This window comes from Salmo salar, chromosome ssa07 (assembly GCF_905237065.1).
Source record: "Salmo salar chromosome ssa07, Ssal_v3.1, whole genome shotgun sequence".
Classification (NCBI taxonomy): Eukaryota; Metazoa; Chordata; class Actinopteri; order Salmoniformes; family Salmonidae; genus Salmo; species Salmo salar.
Window position 1 is genome coordinate 5068818 of NC_059448.1, and position 25552 is coordinate 5094369.

Below are 25552 nucleotides of genomic sequence, written 5' to 3' on the forward strand. Positions count from 1 at the left end.
GAAGAGAGAAAAAGTTGATGTATTCATTCTGGTCCAGTGAAATCCACCTCAAAAGGTTAGCCCTTCACTGTCCGTATGGATTAGAAGCTCACTATGGGGAATCCGGACTGTTCTAGAATGTTCTTCATGTTCCTGAGTGTAGCTCCCAGTTTAGTTCCATAGCACTGTTCTAGAATGTTCTTCATGTTCCTGAGTGTAGCTCCCTGTTTAGTTCCATAGCACTGTTCTAGAATGTTCTTCATGTTCCTGAGTGTAGCTCCCTGTTTAGTTCCATAGCACTGTTCTAGAATGTTCTTCATGTTCCTGAGTGTAGCTCCCAGTTTAGTTCCATAGCACTGTTCTAGAATGTTCTTCATGTTCCTGAGTGTAGCTCCCTGTTTAGTTCCATAGCACTGTTCTAGAATGTTCTTTATGTTCCCGAGTGTAGCTCCCTGTTTAGCTCCATAGCACCAGAGACCTTTTAGATTAGGGTTAGAGGCCCCAGGGTTCTCAGGGGCCTCAGTAAAGCCTCTTATGGGGCCCCAATACCATGTATGTTTAATGTGCTTGCATTAGGCCAAGCTTCCCCAAATGGTTTTATTTGGCCAGTTTTCTGAGCTATATATATATATATATTTTATTTTTTATTTATTTTTTTAATTTTATTAATTTCACCTTTATTTAACCAGGTAGGCAAGTTGAGAACAAGTTCTCATTTACAATTGTGACCTGGCCAAGATAAAGCAAAGTAGTTTGACACATACAATAACACAAAGTTGCACATGGAGTAAAACAAACATACAGTCAATAATACAGTACAAAAACAAGTCTATATACAATGTGAGCAAATGAGGTGAGATAAGGGAGGTAAAGGCAAAAAAGGCCATGGTGGTGAAGTAAATACAATATAGCAAGTAAAACACTGGAATGGTAGATTTGTAGTAGGTGAATGTGCAAAGTAGAAATACTGGAGTGCAAGGGAGCAAAATAAATACAGTAGGGGATGAGGTAATTGTTTGGGCTATTTATAGATGGGCTATGTACAGGTGCAGTGATCTGTGAGCTGCTCTGACAGCTGGTGCTTAAAGCTAGTGAGGGAGATAAGTGTTTCCAGTTTCAGAGATTTTTGTAGTTCGTTCCAGTGATTGGCAGCAGAGAACTGGAAGGAGAGGCGGCCAAAGGAGGAATTGGCTTTGGGGGTGACCAGTGAGATATACCTGCTGGAGCGCGTGCTACGAGTGGGTGCTGCTATGGTGACCAGCGAGCTGAGATAAGGCGGGACTTTACCTAGCAGGGTCTTGTAGATGACCTGGAGCCAGTGGGTTTGGCGAAGCGAGGGCCATGCAACGAGAGCGTACAGGTCACAGTGGTGGGTAGTATATGGGGTTTTGGTGACAAAATGATAGACTACATCCAATTTACTGAGTAGGGTATTGGAGGCTATTTTATTTTACCAGGTAAGTTGACTGAGAACACATTCTCATTTACAGCAACAACCTGGGGAATAGTTACAGGGGATAGGAGGGGATGAATGAGCCAATTGTAAACTGGGGATTATTAGGTGGCCATTGTGGTATGAGGACCAGATTGGTAATTTAGCCAGGACACCAGGGTTAACACTCCTACTCTTATAATAAGTGCCATGGGATCTTTAGTGACCACAGAGAGTCAGGACACCCAATTAACATCACATCTGAAAGACAGCACCCTACACAGAGCAGTGTCAATCACTGCCCTGGGGCATTGGGATATTATTAATTTTTTTTTTCAGACCAGAGGAAAGAGTGCCTCCTAATGGCCCTCCAACACCACTTCCAGCAGCATCTGGTCTCCCATCCAGGGACTGACCAGGACCAACCCTGCTTAGCTTCAGAAACAAGCCAGCAATGGGATGCAGGGTGGTATGCTACATTGCTGAAGTCGAGGATCGGTAGGATGGTCAGTTTTACGAGGGTATGTTTGGCAGCATGAGTGAAGGATGCTTTGTTGCGAAATAGGAAGCCAATTCTAGATTTAATTTTGGATTGGAGATGCTTAATGTGAGTCTGGAAGGAGAGTTTACAGTCTAACCAGACACCTAGGTATTTGTAGTTGTCCAAATATTCTAAGTCAGAACCGTCCAAAGTAGTGATGCTGGATGGACGAGCAGGTGCGGGCAGTGATCGATTGAATAGCATGCATTTAGTTTTTCTTGTATTTAAGAGCAGTTGGAGGCCACGGAACGAGAGTTGTATGGCATTGAAGCTCATTTGGAGGGTAGTTAACACAGTGTCCAAAGAAGGGCCAGAAGTATACAGAATGGTGTCATATAAAATATATATATAAAATGTGTTTATATGTGTATATATGTTGTATATGTTTATATATATGTGTATATATATATATATATATATATATGTATATATATATATATATGTGTATATATGTTATATATGTTATATATATGTTTATATATATGTTATATATGTATATATGTTATATATGTTTTATATGTTTATATATATGTATATATATTATATATGTTTATATATATGATATATGTTATATATGTTTTATATATATATGTGTATTTATGTTTTATATGTTTATATATATGTGTATATATGTTTTATATGTTTATATATATGTATATATGTTATATGTGTGTATAGATGTTATATATGTTTCTATATATATATGTGTATAGATGTTATATATATATATATATGTTGTCGTGTCTTTGGGGTACCATTAAACTGAAGACATGTTTATCAATTAACTCCCTGTAATTATTATCACGCGATTAAACTGATTAATCGTTTAATTGTAATTAACTAGGAGATCGGGGCACCAAGGAAAATATTCAGATTACAAAGTTATAATTTTCCTAATATAACTTTCCTATATTATAACATTATATATTATATTCTATTATAGTATAGGCCGATTATCTTCTGGTTTAAATGGTGTATTTTACCTCGCGTCCAGTCTCATTCCAAACGTCGTAAATTGTTGTATCTGCAAGAACCCAGTCTTTACTAAGAGTCATCCATACATCAATTGTCTTAAAATCATTTATTTACTAAACTAAGTAATTCACATAAAGTATACAAACAGTAATTATCATCACAAAGAATTGGTAGAGTAATGTGCCCTAGTGGTCTAAACAGGCATGGCTGGTGTCTTGTAGAACAATGGGTCATAAAATGTTCAGCTGAGGAGGTACACAGTTCATTAATATTAGCAATTTACATGCTAATCCTTTGCACATGAACGCTCACTCATTTGAGAACAATTGCAATCAATATATATTTACGCTCAGTGTGTCGTCGGGATCCTTGTTGGAGCGTCGTTCTGTTGGAGAGTTCTTTCTCTCTCTCTCTCTCTCTCTCTCGGTTAGAATGGATCTTTCAAAGCGACATTCATTAATGTCGTCATAGAATGGATGTTTCGTTGGTCTTCGCGTTCAATGATATAATTTAGTTAGCTGCAGACTAATAATTAATATCAAAGACTTGTTCTTATTCTGTCGGTATCAATAGTCTAAAAGTTAACCACGTGGTATAGTTCACTTTCAGTAGAGTACTTGGATGGTCAAACCTATTGGCCAACTCGCAATGGAGTGGAGGCCGGGTCTGAAGAAAGTAGATCAGGATATGGTTTTATAGTGAACATGTCACATGACACCTGGTCCTGTCTGTGTCCCTGGGGGCGTGCCGATGACTGAGTTAAGCTTGGTACAGAAATATAATTCTATCACATTAACATCAGTACATAGCATCTCAATGTATTACAAATAGCTTTATCCTTATTAACCTGTTGGGGCTAGGGGGCAGTATTTTCACGGCTGGATAAAAAAACGTACCCGATTTAATCTGGTTACTAATCCTACCCAGTAACTAGAATATGCATATACTTATTATATATGGATAGAAAACACCCTAAAGTTTCTAAAACTGTTTGAATGGTGTCTGTGAGTATAACAGAACTCATTTGGCAGGCAAAACCCTGAGACATTTTCTGACAGGAAGTGGATACCTGATGTGTTGAATTACCTTTAAGCCTATGCCATTGAAACACACAGGGGTTGATTAATGTTTTGGCACTTCCTATTGCTTCCACTAGATGTCACCAGCCTTTACAAAGTGTTTGTCTTCTGGAGGGAGATCTGACCGAACAAGAGCCATGGAACGGTGATGGCCGATTAGACTCTGGCGCGCGAGTTCATGTTGGGTACCCTCGTTCCAATACGTTATAAAAGAGAATGCATTCGTCCACCTTGAATATTATTCATGTTCTGGTTAAAAAGGCCCTAATGATTTATGCTATACAACGTTTGACATGTTTGAACGAACGTAAATATATTTTTTCCCCTCGTTCATGAAGTGAAGTCCGGCGGGCTTAGATCATGTGCTAACAAGACGGAGATTTTTGGACATAAATGATGAGCTTTTTTGAAGAAAACTACATTCGTTATGGACCTGTGATACCTGGAAGTGACATCTGATGAAGAGAATCAAAGGTAATGGATTATTTACATAGTATTTTCGATTTTAGATCTCCCCAACATGGCGGCTAGTCTGTATCGCAACGCGTATTTTTCTGGGCGCAGTGCTCAGATTATTGCAAAGTGTGATTTCCCAGTAAGGTTATTTTAAATCTGGCAAGTTGATTGCGTTCAAGAGATGTAAATCTATAATTCTTTAAATGACAATATAATATTTTACCAATGTTTTCTAATTTTAATTATTTAATTTGTGGTGCTGACTTGACTGCCGGTTATTGGAGGGAAACGATTTCCTCAACATCAATGCCATAGTAAAACGCTGTTTTTGGATATAAATATGAACTTGATAGAACTAAAAATGCATGCATTGTCTAACATAATGTCCTAGGAGTGTCATCTGATGGAGATTGTAAAAGGTTAGTGCATCATTTTAGCTGGTTTTATGGTTTTGGTGACCCTGTCTTTGAATTGACAAAACATTACACACAGCTATTGTCAATGTACTCTCCTAACATAATCTAACTTTATGCTTTCGCCGTAAAACCTTTTTGAAATCGGACAACGTGGTTAGATTAAGGAGATGTTTATCTTTCAAAGGGTGTAAAGATAGTTGTATGTTTTGAAAATTTGAATTTTGACATTTATTTGGTTTCAAATTTGTCGCTCTTGAAATGCACCTGCTGTTGATGGAGTGCACCACGGGGGGGACGCTAGCGTCCCACCTAGCCCATAGAGGTTAATACATTCTATACAACCATCTGGATGCAAGTCTCAAGGCTGAGGCTATTATATAAATCGTTTTATGGTAATATGGCTATATTGTCTCTTCTGAGTATCACAAAATTGTACCAAGCGGACCAGTTCGTAGCTGGATTCTTCACCAATCTTCCATACTCCAGAACACAAATGTCATTCGGTTCCCCAATTCTGTGAGTTGGAAGAATTTCCTGTGTCTCTCTATGGGACCCCTCTGTGTCTCAACTGGGCCATGTGGTTGTAAGATTCTCCTCTGGAATTTTACAACCCCCTCACACAGGGCCTGGGTGGGGGGAGGTAGGTTGGGGGATGGTGCAAGGGGGGAAGGGGTCAACTGTCCTCCCTGTACTCAAAGAGGCCAACGTCATGACAATGTGTATATATGTTATATATGTTTATATATATATATATATATATATATATGTGTATAGATGTTATATATTTTTATATATATATATGTATAGATGTTGTATATGTTTATATATATGTGTATAGATGTTATATATGTTGTGTGTGAAACGCCAGGGTTGTGGGTTCGATTCCCACGGGGGCCAGTACAAAAAAAAATGCATGAAATGAAATGTATGAAATGTATGCATTCATTACTGTAAGTTGCTCTGGATAAGAGCATCTGCTAAAATGTAAATGTAAAATGTAATGTTGATGATCACCTGAACTAGCTAGTCACACACACACACTATCACCCCTATAGACACATAAGGTCTATAACATCATAACTGAACACTTATTCATCTTTAAACACACGAGAGAGAGAGAGACAGAGAGACAGACAGACAGAAAGAGAGAGAGAGAAGGCAATAGAAGAGAGAGAGAGAGATTCACCATACCAATAAGGATCTGGCTAAAAATACTTGAATCAGTTATAGAATCCATTGCCCTTTATGGTTGTGAGGTCTGGGGTCCGCTCACCAAACCAAGAGTTCACAAAATGGGACAAACACCAAATTGAGACTCTGCATGCAGAATTCTGCAAAAATATCCTCTGTGTACAACGTAAATCACCAAATAATGCATGCAGAGCAGAATTAGGCCGATACCCGCTAATTATCAAAATCCAGAAAAGAGCCGTTAAATTCTACAACCACCTAAAAGGAAGCGATTCCCAAACCTTCCATAAGAAAGCCATCACCTACAGAGAGATGAACCTGGAGAAGAGTCTCTTAAGCAAGCTGGTCCTGGGGCTCTGTTCACAAACACAAACAGACCCCACAGAGCCCCAGGACAGCAACACAATTAGACGCAACCAAATCATGAGAAAATTAAACGATAATTACTTGACACATTGGAAAGAATTTACCAAGAAGACTGAGCAAACTGGAATGCTGTTTGGCCCTAAACAGAGAGAACACAGTGGCAAGAGACACATATTTCCCTCAGATTACAGACCCACAAAGAATTCGAAAACAAAGCCAATTTTGATAAACTCCCAAATCTACTGGGTGAAAATATCACAGTGTGCCATCACAGCAGCAAGATTTGTGACTTGTTTCCACAAGAAAAGGGCAACCAATGAAGAAAAACACCATTGTAAATACAACCCATATTTATTTATTTTCTCTTTTGTACTTTAACTATTTGCACATCAAATTCAACACCGCATACAGAAAACATTTGAAATGCCTTTATTCTTTAGGAACTTTTGTGAGTGTAATGTTTACTGTTAATTTCACTTGCTTTGGCAATGTAAACATAAGTTTCCCATGCCAAATAAAGCCCTTAAATTGAAATTGTGAGAGAGAAAGAGAGAGAGAGATCGAGACGCGAAAGACAGACAGAACGCGAGAGAGAGAGAGAGACTTACCTCAGCCAGTCCTATGTTCTTCTTGATGGCATGCTGTAGACAGTTACCGAGTGTTCTGATTAACAGCAGGTTGGTGTAGAGCTGAGAACAAAGATTAACACAATATTACCTAGACTTACATAGGAGCTATAGCAATGTAGTACCACAAGGTCGGTCTGCGTGAAGTCTATATCACAGTCCAGATGAGGCAGAGTAGGTCAAACACTGTCAGCACAGAGGACGGGGACAGGAGGACGGGGAGACAGGAGGACGGGGACAGGAGGGGGACAGGAGGATGAGGAGGACGGGGGGATAGGAGGATGGGGGACAGGAGGAGAGGAGGACTGGGGGACAGGAGGAGAGGAGGACGGGGGGACAGGAGGGGGACGGGGGGACAGGAGGGGGACAGGAGGGGGACAGGGGGGGACAGGAGGAGAGGAGGACGGGGGGACAGGAGGACGGGGGACAGGAGGACGGGGGACAGGAGGACGAGGGGACAGGAGGACGGGGGGACAGGAGGAGAGGAGGACGAGGGGACAGGAGGACGGGGGGACAGGAGGACGGGGGGACAGGAGGACGAGGGGACAGGAGGACGGGGGGACAGGAGGACGAGGGGACAGGAGGACGGGGGGACAGGAGGACGAGGGGACAGGAGGACGGGGGGACAGGAAGAGAGGAGGACGAGGGGACAGGAGGACGGGGGGACAGGAGGACAAGGACATGGACCAGTAACCTGAGCCTAGTGTAAACATTATAGACATGGACCAGTAACCTGAGCCTAGTGTTAACATTATAGACATGGACCAGTAACCTGAGCCTAGTGTAAACATTAGAGGTGCTGCTACAGACGACATAGAAAAGGAAAGAAATGAAAAAGCGACATCAAGATAAACCAGCTGGGCAGTGTTGTGCTTTCTGGAATGGCAGTCAGAAAGGGGATAAACATCGATCTGTCAACTGTTTCAAAACAGGAGATGGGTAATATTCTCCCGAGTTTCTACGCCACTGCAAGGACTGCTAAACGAGACCGATATGGAATCGGCAACTTCGCTGGACTGCAGGCAGGCCTAAACCGCCACTGAGCTGGTCTGATGAGAGATACTGACTTCCTGAACGCAGACAATGTCTTTGCTGGTATCATAAAACAGCTGAGAAGGGAGGGCAGGGACAGAACCAGCCACCACACAGCTATAACACAGCCGGGACCTAAAAATCCTCCCGCGAGTCCGAAGCCTTGAGCCCTGCCACCCCTAGAGGATTACTGAATAAGGTGTGGTTAGATTTGCAGTTGCACTTTGGCCGAAGAGGCAACGAAGGAAACCGCAAACTGAAACCAGACTCATGGGTAATAAAAAAAGGAAAGGGAGAGAGAGAGAGAGAATTGTCGCGGCTGGGTGTATGAAAACCTAGGGAATGAGCTCTGCCCAGTCTCTTCCCCTCATCCCCCACTCCATTGTGGTTTCTATTCTGAAACATCAATGTCATTGCTACAATGTTTCAGCACTGTTTTCAGACCGTGGACAGTACGTCTATACAATGTTTCAATCAGACATTCAATGTTTCTATACATAGACCAGGCTGTTTTCAGAACCATGGACAGCGTCCTTAGAAACCAAGGTTCTAGAACTATCAACCAGCGCTTGGGTAGTTTTGCCAGTGTTACATGACAGTCAATACGAATAGAACTAACGACCAGAAAACAGCTAACATGTCACTTGACAACCAGTGTTACATGACAGTCAATACGATTAGAACTAACGACCAGAGAACAGCTAGAATGTCACTTGACAACCAGTGTTACATGACAGTCAATACGATTAGAACTAACGACCAGAGAACAGCTAGAATGTCACTTGACAACCAGTGTTACATGACAGTCAATACGATTAGAACTAACGACCAGAGAACAGCTAGAATGTCACTTGACAACCAGTGTTACATGACAGTCAATACGAATAGAACTAACGACCAGAGAACAGCTAGAATGTCACTTGACAACCAGTGTTACATGACAGTCAATACGAATAGAACTAACGACCAGAGAACAGCTAGAATGTCACTTGACAACCAGTGTTACATGACAGTCAATACGAATAGAACTAACGACCAGAGAACAGCTAGAATGTCACTTGACAACCAGTGTTACATGACAGTCAATACGAATAGAACTAACGACCAGAGAACAGCTAGAATGTCACTTGACAACCAGTGTTACATGACAGTCAATACGAATAGAACTAACGACCAGAGAACAGCTAGAATGTCACTTGACAACCAGTGTTACATGACAGTCAATACGATTAGAACTAACGACCAGAGAACAGCTAGAATGTCACTTGACAACCAGTGTTACATGACAGTCAATACGAATAGAACTAACGACCAGAGAACAGCTAGAATGTCACTTGACAACCAGTGTTACATGACAGTCAATACGATTAGAACTAACGACCAGAGAACAGCTAGAATGTCACTTGACAACCAGTGTTACATGACAGTCAATACGATTAGAACTAACGACCAGAGAACAGCTAGAATGTCACTTGACAACCAGTGTTACATGACAGTCAATACGATTAGAACTAACGACCAGAAAACAGCTAGAATGTCACTTGACAACCAGTGTTACATGACAGTCAATACGAATAGAACTAACGACCAGAGAACAGCTAGAATGTCACTTGACAACCAGTGTTACATGACAGTCAATACGAATAGAACTAACGACCAGAGAACAGCTAGAATGTCACTTGACAACCAGTGTTACATGACAGTCAATACGATTACAACTAACGACCAGAGAACAGCTAGAATGTCACTTGACAACCAGTGTTACATGACAGTCAATACGATTAGAACTAACGACCAGAGTTAGTGAATGAGCATCATGTTTGGTTTAAAAATGGATAGTTTGGGGAAATAATCTTGATTTTTAATGCTGTATAAAAGCAATAATACTCACTGCTTTGCCTCATTGCTATGACCACATCACAGCCATGATAAAAATGTTACAACACATGGCCTCATGTATTATTGTTTCAATATCACATTTACATAAGTATTCAGACCCTTTACTCAGTACTTTGTTGAAGCACCTTTGGCAGCGATTACAGCCTCGATTCTTCTTGGTTATGATCCTACAAGCTTGGCACACTTGTATTTGGGGAGTTTCTCCCATTCTTCTCTGCAGATCCTCTCAAGCTCTGTCAGGTTGGATGGGGAGAGTCACTGCACAGCTATTTTCAGGTCTCTGCAGAGATGTTCAATCAGGTTCAAGTCTGGGTTCTGGCTGGGCCAATCAAGGACATTCAGAGACTTTTCCCGAAGCCACTCCTGCGTTGTCTTGGCTGTGTGCTTAGGGTCGTGGTCCTGTTGGAAGGTGAACCTTCGCCCCAGTCTGAGGTCCTGAGCACTATGGAGCAGGTTTTCATCAAGGATCTCTCTGTACTTTGCTTCGTTCATCTTTCCCCTCGATCCTGACTAGTCTCCCAGTCCCTGCCACTAAAAAACATCCTCACAGCATGATGCTGCAACCACCATGCTTCACTGTAGGGAAGGTGCCAGGTTTCCTCCAGACGTGACGCTTGGCATTTAGGCCAAAGTGTTCAATCTTGGTTTCATCAGACCAGAGAATCTTGTTTCTCAAGGTCTGAGAGTCTTTTAGGTGCCTTCTGGCAAACTCCAAGCGGGCTGTCATGTGCTTTTCCCTGAGGAGTGGCTTCCATCTGGCCACTCTACCATAAAGGCCTGATTGGTGGAGTGATGCAGAGATGGTTGTCCTTCTGGAAGGTTCTCCCACCTCCACAGAGGAACTCTGGAGCTCTGAGTGACCATCGGGTTCTTGGTCAACTCTCTGACAGGTGTGTGCCTTTCCAAATCATGACTAATCAATTGAATTTACTACAGGTGGACTCCAATCAAGTTGTAGAAACATCTCAAGGATGATCAATGGAAACAGGATGGACCTGACCTCAATTTAAATTCACATAGCAAAGGGTATGAATACTTATGTAAATAAGATATTTGTTTTACATTTTTAATACATTTGCAAAAATGTATTGTATTTAGATTGCGGAGGAAAAACATTTATTTAATCCATTTTAGAACAAGGCTGTAATGTAACAAAATGTGGAAAAAGTCAAGGGGTCTGAATACTTTCCGAAGGAACTGTACATTGTTGCCATGAATCAGTGCTGGTGCGATGATATTGGGTGATCATCCCACTACGACTACAGATTAAATCAATTGTGATCAACTTCATAGTGATGAGCCTAAATTCTTTAGGTGACATGATGATCCACGCTTGGCCGCAATTTGACAAATTTTAAATAAACTTGCTTTTGTCCACAATAATATCATCATGTGTGACGATCGTCAAAAGGAGGAGACCAAGGTGCAGCGTGGGTAAAGTGTTCATATTTCTAATTTTATTTAACTCAGAACACTAAATCAAAATAATAAACAACGGGAAACGAACGTCACGCTTACTGAGCTGTACAAAAACAAGATCCCACACTGAAGGTTTGACAATTTTAAATAAACTTGCTTTTGTCCACAATAATCTCATCATGTAGGTAACCTGTAATCTGTGAAATGTTGGCTAGGGCGCAGGTACCAACACCAAAGTGGGCACAATCACTATATATATATATAATACGCACATTTGCTTGTGACAAAACCATCAGTAGAGTTGAAAATGTAATGAAAACCTATTAAACTTGTATATTTTATTCGGTACATGAGAATTTAACTGCAAAAGTAAATTTGTATGTGCACCACGTCATCACACACAGCCTTTTATCCACAACAAGTGAATTTGATGGAAACGCATCTGATGGAAAAATGTGAATATTGTATTTATGTAGATTTATAATATACAATATTCACATGAAAATCTGTCGCCAATTGGATGGAAACCTAGGTACTGAGGAGAATAATTATTATTCTGATAAAGGAAGTGACGAAACAAAAGTTTAATAAATAATAACAAATTAATTAACACCTTTTGGGATGAAATGGAACGCCGACTGCGAGTCAGGCTTATTTGCCCAACATGGAACATAAATGGAACCAAGTCCATGCAGCAAAGCCTTCACAGAAGAGTGGAGGCTGTTATAGTAGCAAATCCTTCACAGAAGAGTGGAGGCTGTTATAGCAGCAAATCCTTCACAGAGGAGTGGAGGCTGTTATAGCAGCAAAGCCTTCACAGAAGAGTGGAGGCTGTTATAGTAGCAAATCCTTCACAGAGGAGTGGAGGCTGTTATAGCAGCAAATCCTTCACAGAGGAGTGGAGGCTGTTATAGCAGCAAATCCTTCACAGAGGAGTGGAGGCTGTTATAACAGCAAAGCCTTCACAGAAGAGTGGAGGCTGTTATAGCAGCAAATCCTTCACAGAGGAGTGGAGGCTGTTATAGCAGCAAATCCTTCACAGAGGAGTGGAGGCTGTTATAGCAGCAAATCCTTCACAGAAGAGTGGAGGCTGTTATAGCAGCAAAGCCTTCACAGAGGAGTGGAGGCTGTTATAGCAGCAAATCCTTCACAGAGGAGTGGAGGCTGTTATAGTAGCAAAGCCTTCACAGTGGAGTGGAGGCTGTTACAGCAGCAAAGGGAGGACCAACTCCATATTAATCCCCATGATTTTAGAATGAGATGTTTGTGGAGCAGGTGTCCACATACTTTAGGTCATGTGGTGTATGTATTTCCACACATTGGGTCAGACTCAAAGCATATTTAGAACTTTTGTTAATCAAAAACATAAAATAATGTCAAAAAGTAGAAAAATTGTGATATGATATTTTGGACACACCAAATCCCTTAATTGTGTTGAGACTGACGGGACGACAAGAATCCCAAAAATGTTCCCCTGCGCTCCAGAAAGGGGGGGGGAGAATGCCAAACAACATTCAAGGGATAAAAAAACCTCAAGTTCAATTTGATGACTAAAATAGACCAGAGAGAGCGAGAGACAGAGAGGCGGAGAAGGGAGTAAGGGATGATTTATTTCAACTTTTATTTATTTTATCACATTCCCAGTGGGTCATACATTTACATACACTCAATTAGTATTTGGTATCATTGTCTTTAAATTGTTTAACTTGGGTCAAACGTTTCGGGTTGCCTTCCACAAGCTTCCCACAATAAGTTGGGTGAATTGTGGCCCATTCCTCCTGACAGAGCTGGTGTAACTGAGTCAGGTTTGTAGGCTTCCTTGTTCGCACATGCTTTTTCAGTTCTGCCCACACATTTTCTATGGGATTGAGGTCAGGGCTTTGTGATGGCCACTCCAATACCTTGACTTTGTTGTCCTTAAGCCATTTTGCCACAACTTTGGAAGTATGCTTGGGGTCATTGTCCATTTGGAAGACTCATTTGCTACCAAGCTTTAACTTCCTGACTGATGTCTTGAGATGTTGCTTCTATATATCCACATAATTTTCCTGCCTCACGATGCCATCTATTTTGTGAAGTGCACCAGTCCCTCCTGCAGCAAAGCACCCCCACAACATGATGCTGCCACCCCCGTGCTTCGCGGTGGGGATGGTGTTCTTTGGCTTGCAAGCCTCCCCCTTTTTCCTCCAAACATAACGATGGTCATTACGGCCAAACAGTTCTATTTTTGTTTCATCAGACCAGAGGACATTTCTCCAAAAAGTACAATCTTTGTCCCCATGTGCAGTTGCAAACCATAGTCTGGCTTTTTTATGGCGGTTTTGGAGCAGTGGCTTCTTCCTTGTTGAACGGCCTTTCAGGTTATGTCGATATTGGACTCGTTTCACTGTGAATATAGATACTTTTGTACCTGTTTCCCCCAGCATCTTCACAAGGTCCTTTGCTGTTGTTCTGGGATTTATTTGCACTTTTCGCACCAAAATCCGTTCATCTCTAAGAGACAGAACGTGTCTCCTTCCTGAGCGGTATGACGGCTGCGTGATCCCATGGTGTTTATACTTGCGTACTATTGTTTGTACAGATGAACGTGGCACCTTCAGGTGTTTGGAAATTTCTCCCAAGGATGAACCAGACTTGTGGAGGTTAACAATTTTTTGCTGAGGTCTTGGCTGATTTCTTTTGATTTTCCTATGATGTCAAGCAAAGAGGCACTGAGTTTGAAGGTAGGCCTTGAAATACATCCACAGGTACACCTCCAATTGACTCAAATGATGTCAATTAGCCTATCAGAAGTTTCTAAAGCCAAGACATCATTTTCTGGAATTTACCAAGCTGTTTTAAAGGCACAGTCAACTTAGTGTATGTAAACTTCTGACACACTGGAATTGTGATACAGTGAAATAATCTGTCTGTAAACAATTGTTGGAAAAATGACTTGTGTCATGCACAAAGTAGATGTCCTAACCGACTTGCCAAAACTATAGTGTGTTAACAAGAAATTTGTGGAGTGGTTGAAAAACGAGTTTTAATGACTCCAACCTAAGTGGATGTAAACTTCCGACGTCAACTGTAAATGCCATAGTAGTCGCCTATATTGGGGTGTTGAGTGGACAGTACCAGTCAAACATGCAGTGAATGTCAAAAAGTTTGGACATACCTACTCATGGAAATCAGGAAGGAATATTAGGATAAAAGAAAGTAAAAAAGAAAGTATGACGAGAGGAAAAATAAGAATTCCGTCCGTCGTCAGTAAGTAAGCCTGTCTGATTACACAAACGCTATCAGATTCCATCTAATCAGAGCGATTCAATAGATAATCCCATCGAATGTACAATCACTAATGTCAAAAACATGATACGTTTTAAAAACTATAATAACATTCAGAAATAAACTTAGAGAGAAAAAAAAAACTCACTGGCAAGATATCAACATTCTCTATTCTCGATCAATAACTGAGGTGATGTTCAGAATCCGTATTTACTAAGAGATTAAATGTAGATATACAAAGGGGAAGGAACATTTATACTTTGGTAACTTCTTCAACATTCACTGCATATTTTGGATCTGAACTGTCAACAAAACCACAACATACTGTAGCCAAACACACACACACACACACACACACACACACACACACACACACACACACACACACACACACACCAAAACCACAACATTTTATAGCTAGGGGTTGGATTGAAATAGTAGCCAAACCAGACTTTGAACTAAACTTGACTCTGAAGTCATCGCCCGCTCTGTAATCATCTAGCTGACCTTCCGGGAATGATCTGACAATCAGACACAGGTAATTGTTCTCCTCATCACAAACTAACGACTCTGTGATTTGGGGCCCCCCCCCCTCCGGTATCCATGGTTACGCCAGCTATCCCGTTACGACGGCGGCGGCACACCTTCCTGTTGCTATGCGCGCCCCGCCCGTCTGATGACCTCAGATGCACACACGCACACACACACACAAACACGCACACACACACACACACTTAAATATCAGAAGGCGGAAACTAGCCAGACCCGCTTTTCCATATCAGAGGTAACCAGACCCGAGTCATGACCAGGTCAGGTTATATCAAACCAACTCTGCACCATAAAAAAACAAGCCTGAATCCTGACTATCCATACTCCTTATAGGGTACTTGACCCAATGACCCCTGTCCTTGGCCAAAGTTCCGATAGAAGGGAAAGGGAAGTATGGGGGATGAAGGGGAGGGGGTGGAGTAGAGGGGGGTTGGAGTAGAGGGGGGTTGGAGTAGAGGGGGGTGGAGGGGAGGATAGAGGGGGTGGAGGGGAGGATAGAGGGAGTGGAGGGGCGGATAGAGGGAGTGGAGGGGCTGATAGAGGGAGTAGAGGGGAGGATTGAGGGAGTGGAGGGGAGGATTGAGGGAGTGGAGGGGCGGATAGAGGGAGTGGAGGGGCTGATAGAGGGAGTAGAGGGGAGGATAGAGGGAGTGGAGGGGAGGATAGAGGGAGTAGAGGGGAGGATTGATGGAGTGGAGGGGAGGCTTGAGGGAGTGGAGGGGAGGATAGAGGGAGTGGAGGATAGAGGGAGTGGAGGATAGAGGGAGTGGAGGATAGAGGGAGTGGAGGATAGAGGGAGTGGAGGATAGAGGGAGTGGAGGGGGAGGATAGAGGGAGTGGAGGGGAGGATAGAGGGAGTGGAGGGGAGGATAGAGGGAGTGGATGGGGATAGAGGGAGTAGAGGGGAGGATAGAGGGAGTGGAGGGGGTGAAAGAGGGAGTGGAGGATAGAGGGAGTGGAGGGGAGGATAGAGGGAGTGGAGGGGAGGATAGAGGGGAGTAGAGGGGAGGATTGAGGGAGTGGAGGGGAGGGGAGGATAGAGGGAGTGGAGGGGAGGATAGAGGGAGTGAAGGGAGGATAGAGGGAGTAGAGGGGAGGATAGAGGGAGTGGAGGGGGCTGATAGAGGGAGTGGAGGGGAGGATAGAGGGAGTGGAGGGGAGGATAGAGGGGAGGATAGAAGGAGTAGAGGGAGGATAGAGGGTGTGGAGGGGAGGATAGAGGGAGTGGACGGGGGATAGAGGGAGTAGAGGGGGATAGAGGGAGTAGAGGGGGGGACAGAGGGAGTAGAGGGGAGGATAGATGGAGTGGAGGGGAGGGACAGAGGGAGTAGAGGGGAGGATAGATGGAGTGGAGGGGAGGATAGAGGGAGTGGAGGGGAGGATAGAGGGAGTGGAGGGGAGGATAGAGGGAGTGGAGGGGAGGATAGAGGGAGTGGATGGGGATAGAGGGAGTAGAGGGGAGGATTGAGGGAGTGGAGGGGGCTGATAGAGGGAGTGGAGTGGAGGAAAGAGGGAGTGGAGGGGAGGATAGAGGGGAGGATAGAAGGAGTAGAGGGGAGGATAGAGGGTGTGGAGGGGAGGATAGAGGGAGTGGACGGGGGATAGAGGGAGTAGAGGGGAGGAAAGATGGAGTAGAGGGGAGGATAGAGGGATGATAGGGAGTGGAGGAAAGAGGGAGTGGAGGGGAGGATTGAGGGAGTAGAGGGGAGGATAGAGGGGAGGATAGAGGGAGTGGAGAGGGAGGATGGAGGGGAGTGGAGCGGAGGATAGAGGGGAGTAGAGGGGAGGATGGAGGGAGTGGAGGGGAGGATAGAAGGAGTAGAGGGAAGGATAGAGGGAGTGGAGGGGAGGATAGAGGGAGTGGAGGGGAGGATATAGGGAGTGGAGGGGAGGATAGAGGGAGTGGAGGGGAGGATAGAAGGGAGTAGAGGGAAGGATAGAGGGAGTGGGGGGGAGGATAGAGGGAGTGGAGGGGAGGATAGAGGGAGTGGAGGGGAGGATAGAGGGAGTGGAGGGGAGGATAGAAGGAGTAGAGGGGAGGATAGAGGGAGTGGACGGGAGGATAGAGGGAGTGGAGGGGCTGATAGAGGGAGTGGAGGAAAGAGGGAGTGGAGGGGAGGATAGAGGGGAGGATAGAAGGAGTAGAGGGGAGGATAGAGGGAGTGGAGGGGAGGATAGAGGGAGTGGAGGGGAGGAAAGAGGGAGTAGAGGGGAGGATAGATGGAGTAGAGGGGAGGATAGAGGGGATGATAGAGGGAGTGGAGGAAAGAGGGAGTGGAGGGGAGGATAGAGGGAGGGGAGGGGGAGGATAGAAGGAGTAGAGGGAGGATAGAGGGAGTGGAGGGGAGGATAGAGGGAGTGGAGGGGAAGGATTGAGGGAGTAGAGGGAAGGATAGAGGGGAGGATAGAGGGAGTGGAGAGGAGGATAGAGGGAGTAGAGGGGAGGATAGAGGGAGTAGAGGGGAGGATAGAGGGAGTAGAGGGGAGGATAGAAGGAGTAGAGGGGAGGATAGAGGGAGTAGAGGGGAGGATAGAGGGAGTAGAGGGGAGGATAGAGGGAGTAGAGGGGAGGATAGAGGGAGTAGAGGGGAGGACAGAGGGAGTGGAGGGGAGGACAGAGGGAGTGGAGGGGAGGACAGAGGGAGTGGAGGGGAGGACAGAGGGAGTGGAGGGGAGGACAGAGGGAGTGGAGGGGAGGACAGAGGGAGTGGAGGGGGATAGGGGAGTGGAGGGGGATAGAGGGAGTGGAGGGCAGGATAGAGGGAGTAGAGGTGGTATATAGGGAGTGGAGGGGTTATAGAGGGAGTGGAGGGGAGGATATAGGGAGTGGAGGATAGTGGGAGTTGAGGGGAGGATAGTGGGAGTGGAGGGGAGGATAGAGGGAGTGGAGGGGAGGATAGAGGGAGTGGAGGGGAGGATAGAGGGAGTAGAGGGGAGGATAGAAGGGAGTAGAGGGGCTGATAGAGGGAGTAGAGGGGACGATTGAGGGAGTGGAGGGGAGGATTGAGGGAGTGGAGGGGCGGATAGAGGGGAGTGGAGGGGCTGATAAAGGGAGTAGAGGGGAGGATAGAGGGAGTGGAGGGGGAGGATAGAGGGAGGGCAGGGGAGGATAGAGGGAGTGTAGGGGAGGATAGAGGGGAGTGGAGGGGAGGATAGAGGGAGTGGATGGGGATAGAGGGAGTAGAGGGGAGGATTGAGGGAGTGGAGGGGCTGATAGAGGGAGTGGAGTGGAGGAAAGAGGGAGTGGAGGGGAGGATAGAGGGGAGGATAGAAGGAGTAGAGGGGAGGATAGAGGGTGTGGAGGGGAGGATAGAGGGAGTGGACGGGGGGTATAGAGGGAGTAGAGGGGAGGAAAGATGGAGTAGAGGGGAGGATAGAGGGGATGATAGGGGGAGTGGAGGAAAGAGGAGTGGAGGGGAGGATTGAGGGAGTAGAGGGGAGGATAGAGGGGAGGATAGAGGGAGTGGAGAGGAGGATGGAGGGAGTGGAGCGGAGGATAGAGGGAGTAGAGGGGAGGATAGAGGGAGTGGAGGGGAGGATAGAAGGAGTAGAGGGAAGGATAGAGGGAGTGGAGGGGAGGATATAGGGAGTGGAGGGGAGGATATAGGGAGTGGAGGGGAGGATAGAGGGAGTGGAGGGGAGGATAGAAGGAGTAGAGGGAAGGATAGAGGGGAGTGGGGGGAGGATAGAGGGAGTGGAGGGGAGGATAGAGGGAGTGGAGGGGAGGATAGAGGGAGTGGAGGGGAGGATAGAAGGAGTAGAGGGGAGGATAGAGGGAGTGGACGGGAGGATAGAGGGAGTGGAGGGGCTGATAGAGGGAGTGGAGGAAAGAGGGAGTGGAGGGGAGGATAGAGGGGAGGATAGAAGGAGTAGAGGGGACGATAGAGGGAGTGGAGGGGAGGATAGAGGGAGTGGAGGGGAGGAAAGAGGGAGTAGAGGGGAGGATAGATGGAGTAGAGGGGAGGATAGAGGGGATGATAGAGGGAGTGGAGGAAAGAGGGAGTGGAGGGGAGGATAGAGGGGAGGGAGGGGAGGATAGAAGGAGTAGAGGGGAGGATAGAGGGAGTGGAGGGGAGGATAGAGGGAGTGGAGGGAAGGATTGAGGGAAAGAGGGGAAGGATAGAGGGGAGGATAGAGGGAGTGGAGAGGAGGATAGAGGGAGTAGAGGGGAGGATAGAGGGAGTAGAGGGGAGGATAGAGGGAGTAGAGGGGAGGATAGAAGGAGTAGAGGGGAGGATAGAGGGAGTAGAGGGGAGGATAGAGGGAGTAGAGGGGAGGATAGAGGGAGTAGAGGGGAGGATAGAGGGAGTAGAGGGGAGGATAGAGGGAGGGACAGAGGGAGTGGAGGGGAGGACAGAGGGAGTGGAGGGAGGACAGAGGGAGTGGAGGGGAGGACAGAGAGGAGGGAGGACAGAGGGAGTGGAGGGGGATAGAGGGAGTGGAGGGGGATAGAGGGAGTGGAGGGCAGGATAGAGGGAGTAGAGGTGGTATATAGGGAGTGGAGGGGTTATAGAGGGAGTGGAGGGGAGGATATAGGGAGTGGAGGATAGTGGGAGTTGAGGGGAGGATAGTGGGAGTGGAGGGGAGGATAGAGGGAGTGGAGGGGAGGATAGAGGGAGTGGAGGGGAGGATAGAGGGAGTAGAGGGGAGGATAGAGGGAGTAGAGGGGCTGATAGAGGGAGTAGAGGGGACGATTGAGGGAGTGGAGGGGAGGATTGAGGGAGTGGAGGGGCGGATAGAGGGAGTGGAGGGGCTGATAAAGGGAGTAGAGGGGAGGATAGAGGGAGTGGAGGGGAGGATAGAGGGAGGGCAGGGGAGGATAGAGGGAGTGGAGGGGAGGATAGAGGGAGTGGAGGGGCGGATAGAGGGAGTGGAGGGGAGGATAGAAGGAGTAGAGGGGCTGAAGAGGGAGTAGAGGGGAGGATTGAGGGAGTGGAGGGGAGGATTGAGGGAGTGGAGGGGCGGATAGAGGGAGTGGAGGGGCTGATAGAGGGGAGGATAGAGGGAGTGGAGGGGAGGATAGAGGGAGTAGAGGGGAGGATTGAGGGAGTGGAGGGGAGGGGAGGATAGAGGGAGTGGAGGGGAGGATAGAGGGAGTGAAGGGGAGGATAGAGGGAGTAGAGGGGAGGATAGAGGGAGTAGAGGGGCGGATAGAGGGAGTGGAGGGGAGGATAGAGGGGAGGATAGAAGGAGTAGAGGGGAGGATAGAGGGTGTGGAGGGGAGGATAGAGGGAGTGGACGGGGGCTATAGAGGGAGTAGAGGGGAGGATAGAGGGGATGATAGAAGGAGTGGAGGAAAGATGGAGTGGAGGGGAGGATAGAGGGAGTGGAGGGGAGGATAGAAGGAGTAGAGGGGAGGATAGAGGGAGTTGGGTGGAGGATAGAGGGAGTTGGGTGGAGGATTGAGGGAGTAGGGGGAGGATAGAGGGCAGAATAGAGGGAGTGGAGAGGAGGATGGAGGGAGTGGAGCGGAGGATAGAGGGAGTAGAGGGGAGGATAGAGGGAGTAGAGGGGAGGATAGAGGGAGTAGAGGGGAGGATAGAGGGAGTAGAGGGGAGGATAGAGGGAGTGGAGGGGAGGATAGAGGGAGTAGAGGGGAGGATAGAAGGAGTAGAGGGGAGGATAGAGGGAGTGGAGGGGAGGATAGAAGGAGTAGAGGGAAGGATAGAGGGAGTGAGAGGGAGTGGAGGGGAGGATAGAAGGAGTAGAGGGGAGGATAGAGGGAGTGGACGGGAGGATATAGGGAGTGGAGGGGCTGATAGAGGGAGTGGAGGAAAGAGGGAGTGGAGGGGAGGATAGAGGGGAGGATAGAAGGAGTAGAGGGGAGGATAGAGGGAGTGGAGGGGAGGACAGAGGGAGTGGAGGGGGGGACAGAGGGAGTAGAGGGGGGACAGAGGGAGTAGAGGGGAGGACAGAGGGAGTGGAGGGGGGACAGAGGGAGTAGAGGGGAGGATAGAGGGAGTGGAGGGGAGGATAGAGGGAGTGGAGGGGAGGATAGAGGGAGTGGAGGGGAGGATAGAGGGTGTGGAGGGGAGCATAGCGGGAGTGGAGGGGAGCATAGAGGGAGTGGAGGGGAGGATAGAGGGAGTGAGGGGGATAGAGGGGAGTAGAGGGGGACAGATGGAGTGGAGGGGAGGATAGAGGGAGTGGAGGGGAGGATAGAGGGAGTGGAGGGGAGGATAGAGGGAGTGGAGGGGAGGATAGAGGGAGTGGATGGGGATAGAGGGAGTAGAGGGGAGGATTGAGGGTGTGGAGGGGCTGATAGAGGGAGTGGAGGGGAGGATAGAGGGAGTGGAGGGGAGGATAGAGGGAGTGGAGGATAGAGGGAGTGGAGGGGGGGATAGAGGGAGTAGAGGGGAGGATAGAGGGAGTGGAGGGGAGGATAGAGGGAGTGGAGGGGGATAGAGGGAGTGGAGGGGAGGATAGAGGGAGTGGAGGGGAGGATAGAGGGAGTGGAGGGGAGGATAGAGGGAGTGGACGGGAGGATAGAGGGGAGTGGAGGGGGCTGATAGAGGGAGTGGAGGAAGGAGGGAGTGGAGGGGAGGATAGAGGGGAGAGGGGAGGATAGAAGGAGTAGAGGGGAGGATAGAGGGTGTGGAGGGGAGGATAGAGGGAGTGGACGGGGGGTATAGAGGGAGTAGAGGGGAGGAAAGATGGAGTAGAGGGGAGGATAGAGGGGATGATAGAGGGAGTGGAGGAAAGAGGGAGTGGAGGGGAGGATTGAGGAGTAGAGGGGAGGATGAGGGGAGGATGAGGGAGTGGAGAGGAGGATGGAGGGAGTGGAGCGGAGGATAGAGGGAGTAGAGGGGAGGATAGAGGTAGTGGAGGGGAGGATAGAAGGAGTAGAGGGAAGGATAGAGGGAGTGGAGGGAAGGATATAGGGAGTGGAGTATATAAGGAGTAGAGGGGAGGATAGAGGGAGTGGAGGGGAGGATAGAAGGAGTAGAGGGAAGGATAGAGGGAGTGGAGGGGAGGATAGAGGGAGTGGAGGGGAGGATAGAAGGAGTAGAGGGGAGGATAGAGGGAGTGGACGGGAGGATAGAGGGGAGTGGAGGGGCTGATAGAGGGAGTGGAGGAAAGAGGGAGTGGAGGGGGAGGATAGAGGGGAGGATAGAAGGAGTAGAGGGGAGGATAGAGGGAGTGGAGGGGAGGATAGAGGGAGTGGAGGGGGACAGAGGGAGTAGAGGGGAGGATAGATGGAGTAGAGGGGAGGATAGATGGAGTAGAGGGGAGGATAGAGGGGATGATAGAGGGAGTGGAGGAAAGAGGGAGTGGAGGGGAGGATAGAGGGAGGGGGGGAGGATAGATGGAGTGGAGGGGAGGATAGAGGGAGTAGAGGGGAGGATAGAGGGGAGGATAGAGGGAGTGGAGAGGGAGGATAGAGGGAGTGGAGGGGAGGATAGAGGGGAGGATAGAGGGAGTGGAGGGGAGGATAGTGGGAGTGGAGGGGAGGATAGAGGGAGTGGAGGGGAGGATAGAGGGAGTGGAGGGGAGGATAGAGGGAGTGGAGGGGAGGATAGAGGGGAGTGGAGGGGAGGATAGAGGGAGTGGAGGGGAGGATATTGGGAGTGGAGGGGAGGATGGAGGGAGTGGAGGGGAGGATAGAGGGAGTGGAGGGGAGGATAGAGGGAGTGGAGGGGATGATATAGGGAGTGGAGGGGAGGATAGAGGGAGTAGAGGGCGGAGGGTGAGGATAGAGGGTGTGGAGGGGAGGATAGAGGGAGTGGAGGGGAGGATAGAGGAGGGGAGGATGAGGGGGTGGAGGGGAGGATAGAGGGAGTAGAGGGGAGGATAGAGGGAGTGGACGGGAGGATAGAGGGAGTGGAGGGGCTGATAGAGGGAGTGGAGGAAAGAGGGAGTGGCGGGGAGGATAGAGGGGAGGATAGAAGGAGTAGAGGGGAGGATAGAGGGAGTGGAGGGGAGGATAGAGGGAGTGGAGGGGGGACAGAGGGAGTAGAGGGGAGGATAGATGGAGTAGAGGGGAGGATAGAGGGGATGATAGAGGGAGTGGAGGAAAGAGGGAGGGGAGGGGAGGATAGATGGAGTGGAGGGGAGGATAGAGGGAGTAGAGGGGAGGATAGAGGGGAGGATAGAGGGAGTGGAGAGGAGGATAGAGGGAGTGGAGGGGAGGATAGAGGGAGTGGAGGGGAGGATAGAGGGAGTGGAGGGGAGGATATTGGGAGTGGAGGGGAGGATAGAGGGAGTGGAGGGGAGGATAGAGGGAGTGGAGGGGAGGATAGAGGGAGTGGAGGGGAGGATAGAGGGAGTGGAGGGGAGGATAGAGGGAGTGGAGGGGAGGATATTGGGAGTGGAGGGGAGGATATTGGGAGTGGAGGGGAGGATGGAGGGAGTGGAGGGGAGGATGGAGGGAGTGGAGGGGAGGATAGAGGGAGTGGAGGGGATGATATTGGGAGTGGAGGGGAGGATAGAGGGAGTAGAGGGGCGGATAGAGGTGAGGATAGAGGGTGTGGAGGGGAGGATAGAGGGAGTGGAGGGGAGGATAGAGGGAGGGGAGGATAGAGGGGGTGGAGGGGAGGATAGAGGGAGGGGATAGAGGGAGTGGAGGGGAGGATAGAGGGTGTGGAGGGGCTAATAGAGGGAGTGGAGGGGAGGATAGAGGGAGTGGAGGGGAGGATAGAGGGATTGGAGGATAGAGGGAGTTCAGGATCAAATCACAAATTTGGCAGCAGATCCAGACACTGGTGCTTTGAAATCAGGCCCCTTCCCTCCACGTCTCCTCCCCAGGGCCCTCCCCAACAACCTCCACAGGCCCCTCCCCAAGAACCTCCCCAGGCCCCTCCCCAAGAACCTCCCCCGGGCCCTCCCAAGAACCTCCCCAGGGCCCTCCCCAACTACCTCCACAGGCCCCTCCCCAAGAACCTCCCCAGGGCCCTCCCCAAGAACCTCCCCCAGGCCCCTAGAACCTCCCCCAGGCCCCACCCCAACATCCTCCCCCGGGCCCTCCCCAAGAACCTCCCCCATGCCCCTCTCCAAGAACCTCCCCAGGCCCCTCCCCTCCCCAGGCCCCTCCCTCCCCAGGCCCCTCCCCAACATAACCAATGTCAAACTAAAACCCTGGAGAGAGGTAATCCACAATCCAATACATTTCAAATAAAATAAAATCAAATTGTATTAGTCACATGTGCCGAATACAACAGGTGTAGACCTTACAGTGAAATGCAAATAGTCTGGGTAGCCATGTTGATTAGATGTTCAGGAGTCTTATGGCTTGGGGGTAGAAGCTGCTTAGAAGCCTCTTAAACCTAGACTTGGCGCTCCGGTACCGCTTACCGTGCGGTAGCAGAGAAAACAGTCTATGACTAGGGTGGCTGGAGTGGGTCTAGGATTTCTGGGATAATGGTGTTGGCTTCCCTGTGGCTCAGTTGGTCGAGCATGGTGTTTGCAACGCCAGCATGGTGTGTGCAATGCCAGGGTTGTGGGTTCGATTCCCACGGGGGGCCAGTGCAAAAAAAAAAAAGAAATGCATAAAAAGAAATGTATGCATTCACTACTGTAAGTCGCTCTGGATAAGAGCGTCTGCTAAATTACTAAAATGTAAATGATGTGAGCCATGACCAGCCTTTCAAAGCACTTCATGGCTACAGACGTGAGTGCTACAGATTGGTAGTCATTTAGGCAGGTTACCTTAGTGTTCTTGGATGCTTAAAACATGTTGGTATTACATACTCAGACAGGAAGAAGTTGAAAATGTCAGTGAAGACACGCATGCTCGCAGTACACGTCCTGGTAATCTGTCTGGCTCTGCGGCCTTGTGAATGTTGACCTGTTTAAAGGTCTTACTCACATCGGCTGCGGAGAGAGTGATAACACAGTCGTCTGGAACAGCTGGTGCTCTCATGCATGTTTCAGTGTTATTTGCCTCGAAGCGAGCATAGAAGTTACTTAGCTTGTCTGGTAGGCTCATGTCACTGGGCAGCTCTCGGCTGTGCTTCCCTTTGTAGTCTGTAATAGTTTGCAAGCCCTGCCACATAAAACGAGCGCCGGAGCCGGTGTAGTGCGATTCGATCTTAGTCCTGTATTGATGCTTTGCCTGTTTGATGGTTCGTCGGAGGGCATAGCAGGATTTATTATAATCTTCCGGGTTAATCTCCACCCGGCACAGCCAGAAGAGGACTGGCCACCCCTCATAGCCTGGTTCCTCTCTAGGTTTCTTCCTAGGTTTTGGCCTTTCTAGGGAGTTTTTCCTAGCCACCGTGCTTCTACACCTGCATTGCTTGCTGTTTGGGGTTTTAGGCTGGGTTTCTGTAGAGCACTTTGATATATCAGCTGAAGTAAGATGGCTATATAAATAAATTTGATTTGAT

At 47.9% G+C, this 25552-nt stretch overlaps 1 pseudogene; it reads right to left on the reverse strand.

Moving 5' to 3' along the window:
• LOC106608451 (exocyst complex component 6B-like) overlaps window positions 1-25552 on the reverse strand; it is a 100377-nt pseudogene that overhangs the window by 68430 nt on the left and 6395 nt on the right.